Here is a 20161-nt window from a genome sequence, read left to right as displayed (position 1 = left end):
TAGAGAGGCCCAATCCCTCATGTACTCAGACCATGATTTCTCCTAAACAACTGGTTCCTATAATTAGATGCTTGCTATGTATGTGACTATGACTGAGCTTCAGCATCCTCACTTATAAAATAGGAAATATGTGAGAAAAATCCTCTCTAAACTTTAAAGCATTATAGGAATATGAATACTTATTATCATTATTGACTTTTAATGATTTGAGCCTAGGAAGACCAACTTGGGCTATGGAGAAAGATCTTTCAGAGTGGCCTCTACAGTTGATTTTTCTTCAAATTTGAGTATATTCCAATATCATTGTGGGATAAAATGTTTAGTGACTTTCCTTTTATCATTCATTCTTAAATCAAGAAGACCAATGACATCATAGGATGATGGCTTGTCTTGCTTGGGAAATGGATTTAAGGGAGGCAGAGTTGCCTCTCCCAGAGTCATCAAAGTCTAGTGGCACAACAAAAGTCAAGACAACCAGCAATGGCCCTGGATTCAGTGGATGACCTTGAGAACCTTGATGTCTGACCAAGTACTAAGTGCTCCACAGTGTCTTCTTCAGCTGCCTTCACAACAGCTGGAACAAATTGTTTTCATGTGATTATTGTGCTGGGGGAAGTTTTCACATGCTTGAGGTAGACATCTCCCCACCTCACTGAAGGGTTTGAGGCCTGTTGCTTCCCCTCAGCCTGGTTTGGTGTGTCTGCTGGGGTGTATGTAGCCACTGGATATGCTATACTTCTTGAAATCACAGGTAAGAGTTGAGTTAGAGGCAGACACCAAAGGTGGGTGAGTAACCTTGAAAAGGGTTTGGCAAGCCCTTTCACCAGAGGTGCTATCCTCCTGGAACACCTCATGTCCTCCATATCAATGATACGATAATTGGTATAAAGTACATGTAAGACACATTCATATATTCATCTCTTTAGATGCTTCCTTTGCCATTTGAATTGTAGAGGTATTTTGGAAATAGTTTTAAAGAAAAATTCCTATAAAACTGATTGTACTTTATGAAATTGGGAAAATTCATGTTTATTGACATGAATATTTCTTCCATTTTTCAGGAAGGCAGTTAAAGTTTATTGTGATTCTACCTAGCCTTAAACTCATTTTCTTTACTAAATATGGCATCCAAATTAAGGAGGGATTTGAACAAAAACTTATTCACTTGTACAAGGATGACATCAATCTTTATAACTACACTGAAAAATACATTGAACACCACCTTCATGAGATCAACTCTTTCCCTAATGATATCAAAATATCACTTGGACTTGTTAAATATGAAGACTTTAATGTATGCCTAAGAAAAACAAAGACTGAAATTTTTTAGCTTAAATCCAGGTCACATTGATTCAGTGGAAGAAGATTATTCTTAGAAACATGTTGGTCTCCTCCAGGTAAGACACTGTTAAGTATAAAGCAGCAAGGAGAAATCAGGGACTAAATGTGTTAAGAGACTTATTGGCATCCAGAAATCAAGGCTAAATGGAAAGAACAGGTTTAAAGCAATTAACTCTTATGCAACACCTCTCCTCTTAATGTATGTTTTTGGAGCTGCAAAATGATCCATAACAGATTTGGGAAGCATCCTATCAAAAACTACTATAGAATTAGCAATATTAATATGTAGTAATAATAGATCTTTTCTTACAAAGTAACTGTAGAAAGATTAGTACTTTCTGACTAAAAATGAGGAAGAAGGTTGCTAGATATCTCTAGAATACAGGAAAAACAGGTAAAAAAGCTAGAGAACTGTTTTTTTGAAGTCATGCAAAACACATTTCCATATTAACTGTTACAAAAGAACACAGATTAATCCAAGAAAAATAAAGTTGTGTTTTTTTTTTAAATATGCTTCAATCTGCATTTAGAGTTCATCAGTCCTCTAAAGCTGAATAGCATTTTTCTTCATGCATCCTTTGGAATTGTCTTGGATCATTGTCTTGATTGGAGTAACTGAGTTTCACAGTTGCTTGTCCTTATAATATTACTGTTATTGTGTACAATGTTTAAAGAGCTATTTTTGAAACAGGCATTTAACAAAGCAGTAGTAAAGGCTGATAGGAATTGAATTTATTGAATATACTAAGTGGTTCAACTCCAGATGGATACAATGAAATGACTAAGAACTGAAACTGGAATCAAGAGGCTCTCTCCATGGGCAACATCTGCATAAACTCAGTCAACAAAATAAAAAAGGGTCAAACAAATGGTTATATCCTGGAGATTTGTAAGTAGAAATGGAAGGGTATACTATGGCAATTTAGGGCTAGGGCATCCCCACCAGAAAGTACAGAAACATTATACTTAAGGAGCTTAGATCTAATGATCAAAATTGATTATGCAAGGAAATGATACATTTCAGAGATTATGCCTTGCCCCTGGTCACATAGCTTTTAAATGTTTGAAGACTGAAAACCATTAGATATGGGTTTTGTCACTTAACTGTGAATGGGGTAAGTCATTCATTCTTACTGATCTGTAGTTTCTTCATCTGTAAAATCATAATAGTTAAGCCACCTAGTTCACAGGATTGTTGTACTGATCAATTAAACTCATTTTTACACAAGTGCTTTGTAGATGATAAAGCACAATGGAAATGTTATTAATAATAATAATTTAAGATTCAAATCATCTCATTTCAGAAGTTGTTCTTGTTTACTTTTTTTTTTTCTATTACAGATCCAGGTTTTAATTCATTCCATTTGAGGAAAACACAGATCTAGTTAGAGAAATGAAGAAGGAAAGAAGGAATGCCCACTCCTTAGATGGTGTAGGATACCAGGGAATAGAAGGCATGATAGAAAAGAAGTTCTGAGTCTGGAGCAGAGCCAGGAAAGGAATGTAGATGTGTCTTCCAATAATAATTTGAGGTTTAGAATCAATCAGTCAGTCAACATTTATTAAGCACCTACTATGTGCCAAATACATAGATGATAGAGTACCAGGCCTAGAGTCAAGAAGACTTCCTGAGTTCAAATCTGGCCTTAGATACTTACTAGTTATGTGACCCTGGGCAAGTCACTTCACCCTATTTCCTTCAGTTTCTTCATCTGTAAAATGAGCTTGAGAAGGAAATGGTTAACCACTCCAGTATCTTTACCAAGAAAACCTCAAAAGAGGTCATGAAGAGTGGAACAGGACACAACAACAAAATGTGCCAGGCACTGTACTAAGTATTTTCTCTCACAATGATCCAGTAAAGTAACAGTGTGGGCATTATTATTCTAGTTTTATATAGGAAGAAACTAAGAGGGGACAATATAGCAGGCAGGTGTCAAAGTTGGTAACTGAACCCTGGTTTCCCACCTCTAAGTCCAGCATGCTTTCCTTTATACTGAATTACCTTTAGATTCTTAGATTCCATTTTTTTAAAATTTAAGTCAAGACAGAATGTGAACCATAGGAAGAACATAGCAACATAGGCTTCTATTTATTATTCCTGTGGAGGGAGTTTTTTAAAGCATAAGATTTCACTCTTCCAGAGACATGGTATTCATGTTTAGCTTACATAGTTTGTGTATATTAGTGCATTAAAAATGATCCTGTCTTGAAATCATAATTAGGACTAGGAACTGCTTAAAAAAATGAGAAATTCTCTAATTTTAAATGAACATTTGAAAGGAAAATATGAAAGAAATGGGAGCATCAGTATTGTTTTTATATAAACCCCCACTGTAGCATGTCCAAGATGGGTTTTTCAGGAATTTTGAGTTATCAGCATTAGAATGGTCATATGGGAAAATGCCTATGTACTTACTCAGTGTAAAGTAAGCAGAAACAGAACAATGACCTTAATGACTACAATGATGTTCATGAGAACAACATAAAAAAGACAACCAGACTTAGATTATATTGACCAGCTTTGGTCCCAGAAAACAAGATAATGGAATACACTTATCTTGTTGTTCAGTGGTGTCCAACTCTTCATCACCCCTCTTGGCAAAGATACTGGAGTGGTTTGCCATTTCCTTCTCCAGTTCATTTTACAGATAAGCAAACTGAGACAAACAAGGTTAAACGACTTGCCTAGGGTCACATAGCTATTACAAGTCTGAGGCTGGATTTGAACTCAGGTCTTCCTGACTCCAGGCCCAGCACTCTACCCACAGTACCACCTACCTGCCCCATATATTTATCCTCTAAAATTAGAGAATAGGATCATTAAATTTAGAGTCAAAGGAGAATGCAGTGATCACCTACTTTATACCCCTCATTTTACAGAAGAGAAACTGAGGCCCAGAGGAAAGGATTTCCCCTCAGTCACACTGGTGCTAAGAGGCAAAGCCAGGGGATAGAACTGAGGTTTTCTAAACCCAAGTACATCATTCCCTCCAGTGTGTTATGCTGTCAATCCCATTTACATCTTTAATATCCTGACTTTACTTGAAGATTCTCTGCCTTGAAACATCGTAATTAGGACTAGGAACTGCTAAAAAAGAAAAAGAGAGAGAGAGAAATTCTCATTTTAAACAGAGACTGACTAGCCCCTCTGGTAACTAATTCCATTTTTTTAAATATCTCTAATTGTTAAGAAATTTTTCCTTATATCAAATCTAAATTTGGTTATGTATAATTTCCATGCATTGTTCTTAGTTCTATCCCCTAGTTCCAAGCAAGCAGGAAAAGTCTTAAGACCTTCTCCATATCAAAACTCTTCAAGTGTTTGGAAATAGTTATCATATCCTCCTCCCCACAATCTCCACATCTTCTCTAGGCCAAATATTATGGTAATGTTATCAGTTAATATTATGTTAATAATATCAGTTACTACAGCTAATCTTTGAATGTCAAGTTTTCAAGCCATCTCATCTAGACTCTATTTTCTAGATATCCTTGTTTGTCCCTGTCCCACTATCCCACTTCCTTATTTTCTCCAGCTGAAATGAAAGCGAAACCTAGGCATTTAATGTTCACTCTACTGATTAACAGTGATACATTTTTACATCCAAGAACAAAAAACACTAGTAAACACAGAATTTTTAATGGCCAGGATTTATTTTCTTTTTAAATGTTTTAATGCTCACCTTTTATTTCCATCAGTGTCACTTCCCAGTGAATATTCTCCCAAATTCTCCTTGTAAGAAATGAATACAAGAAAGCAAAAACAAATCAATACATTGTCTGTGTTTGAAAATATATCCCTTGTTCTGCACTTGTAAGTCCATCACTGCTCTGTGAAAAGCAGAGGACATGCTTCACTCTCAGTACTCTGAAGTCACATTTGGTCATTGCACTGATGAAGTTTTTCAGTAATGTTTTCCTTTATATTATAGGGATCATTACTTAAATTATTCTCTTCATCCCACTTACTTTGTTTTGCATCAGTTTGTACAAATCTTTCCAAGTTTCTCTGGATTCTTCATATTGGTAATTTTTTATGGTACAATGATATTCCATCACATTCATATGCCAGTTTGTTCAATCATTCTCCAGTCAATGAGCACCACCCACTCTACTTCCAGTTGTTTTCTGTATAGTAGAACAAAAATATTGCAGCGCAAAAAGTAAAGCATGCTACAAATATTTTTGTATATATTAGAGCAAGGTCTTTTTCATGGACACTCATGACTCAGCAGCTCTGTGAATCATAGCAGCTTTTCCCTTGACCACAGCATCAGGCTACCCCATCTTCAGGGTTAAAAGTAAAGCTTGTGCTCCCTGATCCTTTTAGCTTTATTTGACCCAGAAACATGGAGTCCACACAATTCTATGAACAAGATAATAGTGAATCAAGAACATCTGGAAAAGGAAAGATCCCTCTTTACCCTACTCGTAGCTGAGAATACCACCTTAGAAAGAATATTTGTCCCTGGATCAATATATCACTGTTGCACATTCAAAGGTGGGTGCATATTTTCATATGTTATTTATATTGTCTAGCTTTAGCTTGGCTCATGGACAAGGAGGCATTTTTTCACTCTATGCCCCAATCAACCTAATCAATAAAGAAATTTCTGGAAAGACTAGGTTTTTAGATAATGAAATATACTTTTTTTGTGTGTTTGTCTCAATTTCTTTGATCTTAATGTAATCTTAGGAAAATCTCTTCAGCCAATTTACTTTTATTTTATGCACAATTTTAACTAACTTGACTACTTTTTTCCTAAACCTTCAAGAGATTAGAAGCAAGGAAATAGAAGTGGAAAGAGGGGCTTGTTGCTTACAGGGAGGCTCATGGACAGTGGTGTGAAATGACAGTTGACAGTGATGGAAGAGACATAGAATCTCTTCAAAGGATACAAAAACTCAAAAAGCACAACCTACCTATTCTGTGGAAGGCATCATTGTATTCCAGCAAAGTACAATAACTGATGTTATAATAGTGACCCTGAGTCACCAAGAAAAACTTAAATCATGTTCAATGTATTCTGTTTAAGAAGAAGTCAAGGGAGTATGTGATACTTTTTTTGTGTGTGTAAAAGAGTTGTATCTAAAATGACTATTTTTAAAAAATGGTTTGGTGCTTATAGGTGAAAATGTTGGTTATTTGGGGAACTCAGCCATGTAAGAGAACTTCTATCCTAAGGATCCTAGACAGGAGAAATTCTACAGTATTTCAAATAGTAGGACATATGTGACCGTAAAAGGAAGTAGGCTACTAACAGTCACATGGGAAGAATGAATGCTAACACAAGTGGAATTAAAAAAACAAGAGGAATCTACCAGTTTGGTAGATTTATTATGGAGATTTTGTGGTAAAAACAACAACTTAGGGATGAAATAATGGATCTTTCAAAGCAGTGTCATTTTAAAAAAATTAGCAATGTTATAAATGTACATTAGGTAACTCATCTTTTGATGTACTTGGTTACCTAGAAAGGATACAATTTAATTGACTATATTGCCAGGGTATGATTGTGAAAACTCTGACAGGCATTATCCCTAAAAGTTGCTCCCAGCCTATGTCTCTTGGCTCCCAGCCTGCTTCCCTCATTCCTCTCAAATACACTTATTTTCTTTCGAGGCAGGCTCCTCTTCCTGCTATTTCCATCTCATCCCTATCAAATTTAGCCTAGAACCTAGGACTCTCCAATCCCTTTCCTTTTGCCTGCTAGAACCCTTGTTCTAGCAAACAAATTCCTCTTTACCCTTGATCTTTGACACAATGGCATCCACATTTTAGCCAAAATATATGGCTTTCCCCTAAAGGCACCACTTCCCTTCCAAGTCTTTCCAGTGGGATCAGGTTTCTCTTCCTTTTCCTTTGGAAGACTGGGAGGAAAATATATATTTTCAAAAATTTCTTCTTAGTCCCATCTCTAGTACTCATCTTTCTCACCAAACCCTCCCTTCTTCTGAATTTCCCTATTATGGTCAAGGGTTAGTATCAACATCCTTCCAGTCACCCAGGTTCTCAACTGTGTAGTCATTCTCATCCTCCATCACTCTACATATCTTACCTGTTGCCATATTTTTTTCACTGATACTTTCACAACGTTTCTCCTGTATGTCCCCTACTCTCTAGTCACACAACTTCAACCCTGCTTCAGGGATTTTTGTTCCTATCTGATCTCTCCACTGCAAATCTCTCCTACTCTATTCTATCCTCCACACAGCTGCCAAAGTAATTTTCCTAAAATCCAGGTCTTTTCCATTTCACAACCCTTTACTCAGTAATCCCTAGTGTATCCCTATTACCTACAGGCTCAAAAATAAAGTTTTTTATTTAGTATTTAAAATTCTTTGTAACCAGGCCCTTTCCCATCTTTCCAGGCTTTTATAACACTTTATTCCTTCGTATGTACTTTACAATTCAAGTACTAGTGTTGCCATACTTGGTATACTGTCTTCTTACCTCTGCTTCCTTTAAGGTACTGTTCTGTAGGAAGCATCTCCCCTTGAAGGTGAAGGTTTCTCCCCCCCCACCCCCTACCCCCAGATCAATGACATATCTTTTGTGTGTGTGTGTGTATATATATATTTGTATTTGTATGCTGTTTCTCCCATGAGAATGCAGTTCTCTGTGGGCAGGGACTTTTTTTGCCTTTCTATCTCCAAGTGCTTATCCTAGTATTGTAAATCTATAGTAAGCACTTGATAAATTGATTGACTGAGCAACATCAATCAATTAATCAACAAGGAGTTATCAGACACTTAGTAGGTGCTTTCTGAGGAAAGTGTAAGTACTGCGTTGGGCTCCCCCCCCCCTCTTAAGTACTAAGAATAAAATCATTCCTAGCTCTTGAAAGGAGTCTACATTTATTTGGGGGAGACTATAAGCATGTATACCCCCAGTCCTGCTTGTATACAAGGCTTGTTTTGAGGAGAAAAACTCCACAAATTTTTTGAATTTGTTCCAACTCAGTTAATAAACTAGTGACTTCATTCCTGAGAAACCATGAAAATGAAGGAAACTGTATCAGTTCACAATATCTCACAGGCTGCAAATCTTTTGATGCCCTCTTCCACAAGCAAACTTCAAGTCTTTTCCGAGGTAAAGTGCCATATTTATTGTATGTCTTCTGGTACAGTAGGAACTATGGGTAAGAGAAGGGCTGGTCTTGTATTCACCAACTCTACTCCCTCCACCTTCACCACAGCCACCTGAGGCAGGGTGACTGTCCCAAGTCCCAGAGAGGCTGCCCTCTTGCCAATAGCCAGATGTTGAATTTGTCAGTCCGGGTCCAGCAACAGCCCAGGATTGGCTGAGGTTGCTGCTATTTATTGTAGTTTCAGGAATTTCTTAACTATTTAACATGTATAAAACTATGCTACTATTTTTATTAGGTTCCTTTTTTTCATGTATCACCACTGCTGAAGTTTTTGGGTATTATATCCCAACTCCATTTCCCCCATAAGCCCTGTGGTTTTTATTGCATGGTGAGATGATTTTTAAGAATGCTTATATTTTGTTATAGCAGAACTAATTGTACAAGGGAAGAACAAGACTTTATTAAGGGCCTACTGTGTGCCAGGCACTGTGCTAAGCCTATACAAAAAATAGATGATTTGATCCTCACAATTCTGGGAGGCATATGGTATTATTATCCCCATTTTACAGATGAGGAAAATGAAGCTGATTTGCCCAAGGTCACACAACTTGTAAGTGAGGCCTGATTTGAATTCAGGTCTTCCTGACCGCAGGCCTACCACTCTATCCAGTGTGCCAGATATACACAGCGTAAATGGAAAGTGAATAAATACAAAGTAGTTAAATACAAGGAAGTTTGGGAAGAAGGGTATTAGCCACTGGAGGGACCAGAAAAGGCTTCAGGCAGGTTTTGATTGTGCCACTAATAATGTTACTGTTGGCCCTCTTTTTTTTTTCTTCTTGAAGGGGAGAGGGTAGGGAAATTGGGGTTAAGTGACTTGCCCAAGGTCACACGGCTAGTTTTTTTGTGTTAAGTGTCTGAGGTCAGATTTGAACTCGGGTCCTCCTGACTCCAGGGCCAGTGCTCTATTCACTGAGCCACCTAGCTGCCCCGGTCCTTCATTTTTGAAGAGGAGCAGTGACATCAGTGTTGTTTCTCCTTCATCCTCTACTGCTTCTCACTGAAATGCTGATCCACCATGTTCCCCAATCCTCTGATTTATGGATTTTTCTCAGTATGGGTATGTTGTTGTTGTTGTCTGCCCTTTGTTTTAGGAAGAAGATGGGGTGATGTCTTGACTTGTCTCCATGAACTGGATTTAAGTGAGGCAGAATTGCACAAAGTCCTCAGCCTCACTCTTTCTTCCTGATTTATCAGAAGACCAGTGGCAAGACAAAAGTCAGGATGATTAACAATGGCCCCAGGATTGTAGTGCGTGGCCTTGGCTTCTTAAATGTCTGATCAAGCTCTAAGCACTTCACAGAACCTTCATGGCTATTAGAACAAATTGTTCTTACCCACCCATTCTGACAGGAGGAAGTCTTCACGTGCTTGGGGTAGACTTCCCCCGACTCATATATCCTAATATATCACATACTAATGCTACCTTCTTTCTAGCTTTGTCCAGTGGCTCTGTTACCTCTAAGATCACATACAATATTCTCTGTTTGGGACTTAAGGTCTTGACCTATCAGAAAGTCTTCTTGTTTTCTCTGAAATATATTCCATCTTCCATTTTTTACATAAACTGTCCTTGGTGTCTGAAATATACTTTCTCTTCAAATTAACTTCATACTATTGACTCATTATTTGATTTATTTATATTATCACATGATTCATTGATGAGCTTGATTTCCACAACTTCCCTGGACTTCTATCTTTACCCACCATCCTCACTTCAGTCATTTTAGGCTCATGCATACCTTAAAATCACTGAAACTTAAATCTTAGATTCAGCATGAACCTGAGAAACCATCCAGTCTTCACCTGAAGACCTTCAATGACAAAGTCAGGTCATTCAAGAAGCATTTACTAATTGATTATTATATGCAAGACATTGTGCTGAGCACTGGGGATACAAAAAAAAGGCAAAAACACAATCCCTAACCTCAAGGAGCTTACAATCTAACAGTGAAGGAGGCAACATGGGAACCAACTACGAACAAACAAGTTATATACAGGATAAATTGGAGGTAATCTCAAAGGAATACTGGCATTAAAAAGGAATTAGATTCACAGTCAGAAAGCTTTACCACACACTATAAATGTGGCCTTGGGTAAGTTATGCCAACTTTCTAAATTCCAATTTTGTTATCTGTAGATGGAGAAACCTTATTAAACCTTTAAGCACTATAATATTAATAGCTAACATTTACATAATGCTTACTATGCTAAAACACTTTGTACAAAACATTATCTCATTTGATCCTCACAACAACCCTGGGAGGTAGGCACCATTTTTATCCCCATTTAACAGTTAAGGAGACTGAGGCAAACAGAGGTAAGTGGGTAGAAAGTATCTAAGGCCCTATTTGAACCCAGGTTCTTGATTCCAGGTTCAGTGCTCTGTCCATCTCACTCAATGGCCCACAGAATTATGAGTTAACATCCCTCTTCTACATGACAACCCTTTAAATATTTGAGGACAGTTATGTTGTTCTTAAATCTTCTCTTCCTGGGCCAAATATCCCCAGTTGTTTCAACTGAAGGGTATGATTATATCCTAATACTATAGCCAATTAAACGCTACCCTTCTTTATAAAACTGTAAATGTCAAGAGGGCAAAGATTTGTATCTCCTTATGGTGCTCTGAACATAGCAATTACTTTAAAATCCTTGTTGAATTAACTGAGTAAATGATTTTTTCACCTCAGAATCCTAGTTGTCCTCTTGCTTGCTAATTGCTTCAAGGATTAGTGATTTTATTAGGGCAGGTTTTCTTTCCATCAACAGAGTTGAAACCCATCAAAGATCGGGTAGATGATCTTTGAATGTTGCTCTAGCCATAGTTTTTATCATCATGCAGCCATCCCTCCATTAAGCTTCTCCAAACTGAGCTAGGCTGGTCCTTGGTTGACAAATGCCAGGCCCATTCTAAAAGTTTTTTGAACCATAGCTTGACCTCCAATTATAGCCCTTTAAAATGCAGGGTCCTCATCATGCAGAGAGGTACGACTTTAGTGCTGACTTCAGCCCCCAGTTGAGGCAAGTCACAGACTGGTCATGACAATTCTAGCTGTAGTATGTCTAAGGCAGAATAGAACAGAATGATCCCCACTCTTATTTTGGATGCTGTCTCTTTTAAGACGAAGCCTAAGATGTACTATCCAGTAAACCTCTTAGATTTGTTTCTACTTGGATTGTCAGGCAATTGAGCTTTCCTTATTCTCTACTTATACAATTTATTTTTTGAACCCAATGATAAGACTTAAATTTTTTTTTTTTTTTGCTTTTTGGAGGGGGGAGGGCAGGGCAACTGGGGTTAAGTGACTTGCCCAAGGTCACATGGTTAGTAAGTGTTAAGTGTCTGAAGCCTTTCAACTTAGGTCCTCCTGACTCCAGGGCCACTGCTCTATTCATTGCACCACCTAGCTGCCCCTAGTTATCAGCTTTTTGTCAAAAACACAAATTTTATTTTCTCCTTAAGCTCTGAATTCCCGAAAATCTACTCCAGTATCCTTTCTTACTTTCTGAGGATGAACTTCTTACTTTATTAAGAGAAGACATCCAGGCATAACTGGAGACCCTATTACTGGGTTGCATTAAGGCTCAGGCTGGCAGATTGCTTGCATTCTGAAGTTCTGAATTGTAGTGGGGTTAAAGCTGATCAGGTAATTAACATTAAGTCTGACACTAATATGAAAACACTCCCCAACCACTTCTCCACCCCCAGCTCTCTCAGTGGAGGATCACTAGGCAGCCTAAGAAGGGGTGAATTGTCCCAGGTTGGAAAATCAGAGTAGGTCAAAGTTTCAGTGGTGATAAGTATTGGGATTGGCCCTAAGAGTAACTGCTATACTTCTGGCTTATGGGAAATACGGACGCCCAGTGTAAAAACATACAACAAGGCAGTTTTGCTGAAGTTCCTTCATCTTCCCCCATTTTCTACCTTAAAACATCTATGATTTCACCCATTTTCTTCCTTTCCTCTTGTCTAAGACAGCGTTGTTGTTTTTCATGATCCTGTGGACCAACTGCCAATGGAGTTTTCTTGGCAAATATACTTGGAGTAGCTTGCTGTTTCCCTCTCCAGTTTTAAGCAGGCAGGAGTTAAGTGACTTGCCCAGGGTCACTGAGCCAATAAGTGTCTGTGGTCAAATTTTAACACTGGTCTTTCTGAATTCAGGCCCAGTGTTCTGTCCACTGCGCCACCTAGCTGCCCATCTAAGAGTAAAATATCCTTTCTTGCTGGGGCTAGGCAACGTGTTCAAGTCTCTCCTTCCTTTTTCACTTGTCCCTTTCCCTCTGTTATAAGCATGTTCATGTCACTCTCCCTCAGCCTTGCTACTCATCGAGCTATTCTTCTCCATGTCCTTTGCTTCACTACCAGACCTCTTGAAAGAATACTCTCTCCTTTCTTAACTACTTTTAACTATCCACTTTTTTTTTTCATAAAACAATTGGGGTTAAATTAAACATTTTATAATGTGGCTTCTGTCCCCTCTGTCTTCAGCACTCCAATAAAATTACACTTTTGAATGTCACCTGATAATTTCCCAGTTGTCAAACCCGATGCTCTTTTCTCATCCTTTTTTGCTTGTAACATACTACTAGAACTACCCATTACATCATCCTTCAAAATTCTCTTCTCCTTGGTTTCAATTCAGTTCAATCTGATAAAACATTTAGTGAGCACCTTGCTATTTGCAAAGGCACTGATGCTCACCTAGGGATACAAAGGCAAACATATGGTTGCTTCCTTTCTGTTCCATCATTGCTGTTGTTTGGTGACATTCCTTTAGCCTGGTCCTTTCTCTAAAAAGTCATACTCTAATGAAACATAATTTAATAAACATATAATCACCTACTATGTACAAGGCACTGGTGCCATAAGCCAGGGAGTCACAGAAAAAAAAAATGCTTTGCCCTCAAGGGGTTTACATTCCACTAAAACAGTTGTTCCTTTTTCGCCCCCCCCCCAGGGCATTTGGGGTTAAGTGACTTGCCCAAGGTCACACAGCTAGTTTTGTGTGTGTGTAAGTTTCTGAGACCGGATTTGAACCCAGGTCTTCCTGACTCCAAGGCCAGCGATCTATTCACTTCGCCACCTAGCCACCCAACATTTGTTCCTTTTCATGCTACCCCTACTGCAACTATTCAAGTTCAGGTCCTAATAATCTCATACTTACACTTTTATAGTCTAACTACTGTAATCAAGTCTACTTGCCTCCCATTCACCTGTACACCCCTTCCAAATTATTCTTCCCAAAGCATAGCTCTAGTCATGTCACTGTCCTGCTTAAAAAAAAAAAAAATTAGTTGAGCTACATGACCACTGAAGTCACTTTCAGCTTTAAATCCATGATCTATGTTCCTTCAACTCCTCCTGCCCATAGTCACACAGCTATACTGTCAAAGGCAGAATGTGAACTCATGTCTTTCCACTACAACATGCTGGGTCTTCTGAATCGTCTAACCTAGCGCTTTATCTTAAAGATGAAGAACTGAGCCACAGAGAGGTAAACTGACTTAGCAATAGACATATATATAGAAAATGCTAGAACTGAGATTTCAGCTTATCTTCTCATTCTAAACACATCTACTTCCCATGCCTCATAAAAACAGTTTGTTGACTGAATAATGAATGTTTTTTTTTCAGAAAGTCATATTTAGAAGTATTTTTAAAATTTAAATATATAAAGTACAAGTCCAGTCCATCTACCACTCAGCCAACATGATTTTCTAAAGTTGTCTGACCAGTTAACTACTCCTCTTTACCCATCTCCCTACTCAACAAATTTCAGTGGTTTCTTATTACCTCCAGGGTTGAATATAAAATCAGGTTGGCCATTTAAAGCCATTTATTTACATCCTAGCCTCTTCCTAACTTTCCATTCTTCTTACATATCACTTCTACTTCCTAGCTTTCCCAGCTTCCTTCAAAACTAAGTTCAAATCCTACAGTCTAAAGGCTTTCCCCATCCTCTCTTCCTCCCCCACCCCAAGTTTCTTTCTTCTAAGATTATCATTCATTTACACTCTATAGATCTTGTATGTACATAGTTATTTGCATATTGTTTCCTCCCTTAGAGTGGGAGTTCCTTGAGAATAGGGACCATGTTTTTTGCCTTTCTTTGAATCCCCATTACTAAGCACGGTGCCCAATAAAGAGTAAGCATTTAATAAATTCTTGTTGACTCACTGACTGATAACTAATTTTATATGCAACTAAATTGTCTAGTTAATAAAAATCATGTCCAGTTATGTTAGGAACCTAAGAGTGACTTTTTTTTTTTACTAAGTATATTCTGAAGTTCTAAAGTCACCTGTAATATGGCTATTGCAGGAATTTGTTTTGCTTAACTATGGGTATTTGTTACAAGGGTTTTGTTTTTCTTTTTCCAATTGGGGGACACTTAGAGAAAGAGAAAATATATTTTTGTTAATTGAAAAAAAACTTAAACCACAAAAAAATAAAGTCACCCCTATGGTGACTTTATTACCCCCATTTTTCATAAATTGCTTACAGAGGTTTAGGGGAGACTGCAGAAGAAACCATCAACAGCTCTACAAAGAAGGGCCATTTCAAGAGGCAACACAAGACTAGAGCCCACTAGGAACTAGAGTAACTTCCCACACTCCCTGTCATGCTAGCTAGCCAGGGTACACTATGATGAGGAGCTGGGGTTCCTATGGAAGCTCACTCGGAAAGTAACCTGGCTTCTCACTGAAGTTGAAACAGGAGCCTTCTGAGAGCAACAGATATTACATGGGGCTTTCCTGATGTAGTGGGGAGTAAATGGATGACATAGCACCATTCAGTTCCATCTAAGGTTGGTGACATAAAGGCCAGTCTGCATTAATCATCATCTGCTCTTTTACTACCTTACAGGAGGGTTGAGATGGGCCAGGAGGGAGCACAATTCCATTCAGTAAACATTTAGCAAAGCAAAGCACTGTGCTAGGTAGGGGATGGGAATTAAAAGACAAAAGCAAAAAAGTCTCTATATAACTTATACTCTGGTGGGAGATATAATATGTAGCCAGATAAATCAATACAAAATAATTTGAGAAAAGAAAAAGAACCCTAATGACTGGAGCAGCATGATACATTGGAAAGAATACTAGTTTTACAATCAGAGGGTGTGAGTTCAAATAGCATTTCTGACCTTTATTATGTGTGTGTGTGGCCTTGGACAAATTACTTTTACTCTGTGGGACTTGTTCTATGCTGTGTAAAATGAGACCATGTAAAAAAAGACCATGTCTTTGGGATCTGGACCCCAAAAAGGAAAGGCCCCTGGACTTTTCCATGTGGCTCAGGTACCTGGTGTTCACCAGGGGCAGTCAGCCCCTCCCAGGTAATTAACTGTACCAGAGAAACTTTGAGGTCTATTGCAGCTCTGGTCAATGGGGGAACCAGGAAAGGCTTCTTGTAGGTGGTGGCACCTAACTTGAACCTTTGAAGGAAGCTAGAGAATCAATTAAGAGGCAGAGGGGAGGCAGGGAGAGAATTCCAGGCACTGAGACAGGAGGTGGAAAGTCAGTTTGGCTGGAACTAAAGAGTGCACTAAAGAGAGTAAGATGAAAAGTCTGGAAAGGTAGTTGGGAACCAGATTATGAAAATCTTTAAATGTCAGATTGAGGAGTTTCATCTTTGTAACAAAGGCAGTAGAGAATCCCTTTAAGATTTTTGAGTTGAGAAGTGACACAGTGAGATCAATGATTGAGAAATATTAATAAATAATTAATAGTTGAGGTGAGAGATGATAAGAGGCTAAACAAAAGTTGTAGCCATGTGAACAGAATAAATAAGGTGATGGTAGTAAGAGAGGTTGTTAAGGTAGAATTGTCAAGATATGCTACTCATTAGATAAGGGGAGAGAAGTGGAAGAATCAGGGATGAATTGAGGTTGTGGAACAGAATGATTAGAAGGATGGTGGTACCCTTAACAGAAACATGGAAGTTTAGGAGACAAGTGAACTTAGGGGGAAAAGATGCTGCCCTCCCTTTTGAACATGTTTGAACAAGATATCCAGTGATGTCTAATAGGCAACTAATAATGTGATACTAGAGTTCAGAAGAGAGATTGTGTATATAATATATAGGATTAGGAATCATCTATATAGTGAGGATTACTAAAAATATGTGAATTTATGAGATCCCCAGGAGAGACAATATAGAGATAGGCAGGAGCCTAGTATTCAGCCCAGGAGGACACATCTCCTCCCCATCCTCCATTAGTGGGAGGAAGATAAATTTTGATTCAGCAAAGGAAGACTGAGAAGCGGTTAAACAAGAGACAGTATAAAAGAAAGCAGCATCAATGACTCCAAAGGAGGAGAGAGAATATAGTGGGAGCACATGGTTAACAGCATCACCAGTTGTACCCAGTTCAAGCTATTAGCTATTGAGGAGAGTAAGGACTAAGAAAAGACCATCAGAGATCATCGTTAATCTTGCAGAGAGCAGTTTCAGTTAAGTGTTGGGAGTATGAAGTCAGATTGCAAGGGCTTGGGAAGAAAGTAATAAGGAGAGAAAATGGAGGGGATGAATGTAGATATTTTTCTCCTCAGGGATGTCATTGCAAAAGGGAGGTCAAAAACATGATTAAAGGGATTTTAACTCTAGTTTGTGCTCCCCAGCCATCTACTCCAGTCTGAACATTATTTTCCTGTGCTGTGAGCTGACAGGAAGTGTCAAGTTAAAAGAGAGTCAGACAGTACCCCCACAAAGCAAATTCATCTGGGAACTTCCTCCGACTTTGAGGTGTGGTGGGAGGGCCTACTGGAGGTAAATTAACTTGAAATAGGGGTGGAGTGGTGCTAACATTCCTTTATCTACTGTTCCATCACCTTCTAACTCTTCCTGGATTAAGATGGTGAGCTGGATGTCTGAAGAAGGAACTGCTAGGGGGTTGGGGCTGATTGCTGGGAATTTATGAAAACAATTCAGATAGCTGACCAAGATGAGACAGCAAATGAGATAATGCATAAAAGCGCTTTGCAAACCTTCAGGTGCCCGGTAAATGTTAGGTATTATTAAGGAGGAAGCAATGGCAGCAGGTGGCACGAGAAGATCCAATAGACAGCTAACTTTCTCTGGATGCTTCCAAAGTGTTGTTTCTTCCAGAATGGCACCAGAAATAAGAAGCATCCTTAAGCCCTCTTCCACTTTCACCCAGTTAAAAAATAAACTAAAGGTTGAAATAGCGTGAAAGATGGAGAAAAAACACAGTAGAAGCTCCATGTTTCCTAGGGGCTGGGAAAGCAAAAGCCATTCGCGTGCCTGCAGTGGCCGCAGAGAAGGTCGTAGAGTTTGCAAGGAGGGAAGCTGATTTGGATCAGCTTCAGCTGCAGTTGCTGCTGCTACTAGTCCCTTCCCCAACAGCAGGGCAGCCCCTCCCCCCTCCAGGCAGCACCAAACTCCCTAACCTACCCCTCGCACCTTACAGGAGTGAAAAGACAAAGCCGGGGTGTGTATGTGTGCGTGTGTGTGTCTTGTGTTGCGGGGGTAATGTGTGTGAGTGGGGAGAACAACACGGGAAAAATCCCCCCCCCTAAGATGACGGCTGTTTCTGTAAAGTACTAGTTGGGGAGAGGTAGGAAGTAGTGGCACATCGGAACAGGAGGGGAGCCCAGCTGAAGGATACCCAGAGTGGAGAGAGGACAACCTTTACTAGTAGGAGAGCAGCAGCCGCAGCAGCAGCAGCAGCAGCTCAGTAACACGTCCCCAGGAGACTAGCAGGAGCAACACGTGATGTGTCTACTTATCAGGGTGAGAGAGGGAGAGCCACTGAGTGAGAGAGGGAGAGGGAGTGAGGGCAAGGAAGAGGGGAGAGGAAGGGGTGGAGGGATCGACCCCTAAAAACGACTTTGGGACGAGGTGGGGTTGTCTCTAGTGCTTTGCCCATCTTCCTCCTTCTGGGAGAAGAGGAAGAAGGGAAGTTATTGTGGAGTTGATGAACTTTGCACATCCAGAAACGCCATTTTGATTCCTTTTCCGGAACAACTTTGCATCTCTCCTTTTTTTTTCTCTCTCTCTCACTCTCTCTCTCTCTCGCTAAAGCCCATCACTCACCATTAAATCATGTCTCGGCGCAAACAGCTCTGCCCAGTAGAGTCGCTAACCGTGAGTACAAGAATGTGGTTCTATCTAGCTTTAACTCAATTGCAAAGATGTGTCTGCTGCCTGAGTGAGAGCGCTCCTTTGGAGAATTTGGGGGATGAGTGGCTTGTAGTTTTAAAAAGTTGATTAGTGACTTTCAATGCTCTGCCTTCACCTTTAACCAAAAACTGCGCGCTGTGCGTTCTTCTCCCTAAAGTTTGGTTGGCAGTGATGATGATGAGTTTGTGCAGCCTTTTTCCCTTCTGCTCCTCCTCCTCCTCCTCCCCCCTCCCCTTCCTTTGCTCCTTTTCCCTTCCCTGTTGCTGACTCTCCACCAACCAGCTCCCTGAGAGTAGCAGCAGCAGCCGCAGCAGCAACAGCAGCAGCAGCAGCAGCACCACCAGCACCAGCACCACCACCACCACCAGCGTCTTGCCTGTAGGACCTGATGCTCATCCATATTAAACCGTCTGAGCTCAGGAATCCGGCCAGATCATCTCCTCCTTCTCCTGCTGCAAAGTTTATTTTTAACCAGCAACCACCAGAACTTGGATGGTGCGCGGACTGCCAGCAAGAAACATCTCTTTTAAACGCCACTCTCCATCTTCCGCCCACCCTCCTCCAACTTTTTTTTTCTTTCCTGAAAGGGGAGGGGAAACTTTTTCCCCTTCCCTCTCCCCTTTACATATTTGAAAGTCATTCTTGGGAGCTTTTTTAAAAAAAAAATTTTTTTTCTTAAATGTTCGAAAAGTTGAGATGAAGACGCCTGCTTTAAGGTACCGAGGGCTTTGAGTTCGGTCTGACTTGTTCCCTTTTCGGTGTTTCTCGGGTTGGTGGAAGCATCCGTCTCTGCCTTTCACATTCGTACTTTGATCTCTCTGTCTATGTGTCTCTCCTCCCCCGCCTCTCCGAAGTGGGGGTGTGCGTGTGTGTGCTCGTACGCCGACTCTCCCCCCTTCTTTAAGTCTCTAAGCGATCTTTTCCGTGTTTTAAAAGTTTAACAGTCCCAAGCCGTACTACTTAGAACACGGAGTTAGTTGGTTTGGGGGGGTGGGGTGGGGGTGGAATCACTTTATTCGGGGAGTATGCTTAAAAAAAAAACTTATTTTCCATTTGCGTGGTGCCTAAGGGAAGCGATTGTGTTCGGAGCCCATCTCTGAGTGTGAGTTGTGAGTGTGTAACATACATTACGGGGAGGAAGAACCACACCACGCACACGCACACACGCAACATCACGAGTACAGGAAGACGCCGGAGGAGCATCTGAAACCGGGAGACTTGTTGAGATAGATGATCCTGGCTCCCGGGAGGGGAGGAGGAAGAGGAGGAAGAGGGAGGAGGGGAGGACTCGTAGAACTTTTGCCCTGCGCCCGCTGGACCAGCCGGGAAGCGTGGGCTCCTCATCTCACCTTCCTCGCATCCATTACTTACTCTACGTTGCCCAGTCGGGAGTTCTCATTTCGGGGGAGGGCGATGGATGGCGGGGTGGATGCGGAGATCAAAAGGCATCTTGCCACGTTCAATTAGCAATAGCCCCCCCCCCCCCCCCCCCCCCCCCCCCCCCCCCCCCCCCCCCCCC

At 40.1% G+C, this 20161-nt stretch overlaps 1 protein-coding gene and 1 long non-coding RNA gene across 5 annotated transcripts in view; both read left to right on the top strand.

Annotated features, from left to right (window-relative positions):
• The window catches only part of LOC138173433 (uncharacterized), a 36879-nt gene extending 26811 nt beyond the window's left edge, over positions 1 to 10068 (top strand). Inside the window, exon 3 of the long non-coding RNA XR_011171391.1 lies at positions 9590 to 10068. This is a non-coding gene — a long non-coding RNA (uncharacterized lncRNA). The remainder of the gene's footprint in view (positions 1 to 9589) is intronic.
• Positions 10069 to 17929: 7861 nt separating this feature from the next.
• The window catches only part of RREB1 (ras responsive element binding protein 1), a 149271-nt gene continuing 147039 nt past the window's right edge, over positions 17930 to 20161 (top strand). For 2 of the 4 annotated variants that reach the window (XM_069103535.1, XM_069103530.1), the window contains exon 1: positions 18874 to 19358. The gene's annotated coding sequence lies outside the window, so the exon portion shown is untranslated. The other 2 variants (XM_069103534.1, XM_069103531.1) reach the window with 2 other exon arrangements.

This window comes from Petaurus breviceps, unplaced genomic scaffold (assembly GCF_028583685.1).
Source record: "Petaurus breviceps papuanus isolate PSGF00001 unplaced genomic scaffold, PetGlider_PUasm1.0 582, whole genome shotgun sequence".
NCBI lineage: Eukaryota > Metazoa > Chordata > Mammalia > Diprotodontia > Petauridae > Petaurus > Petaurus breviceps.
Note: the sequence above shows the minus strand (reverse complement) of the source record. Positions and strands in the feature narration are given on the sequence as shown.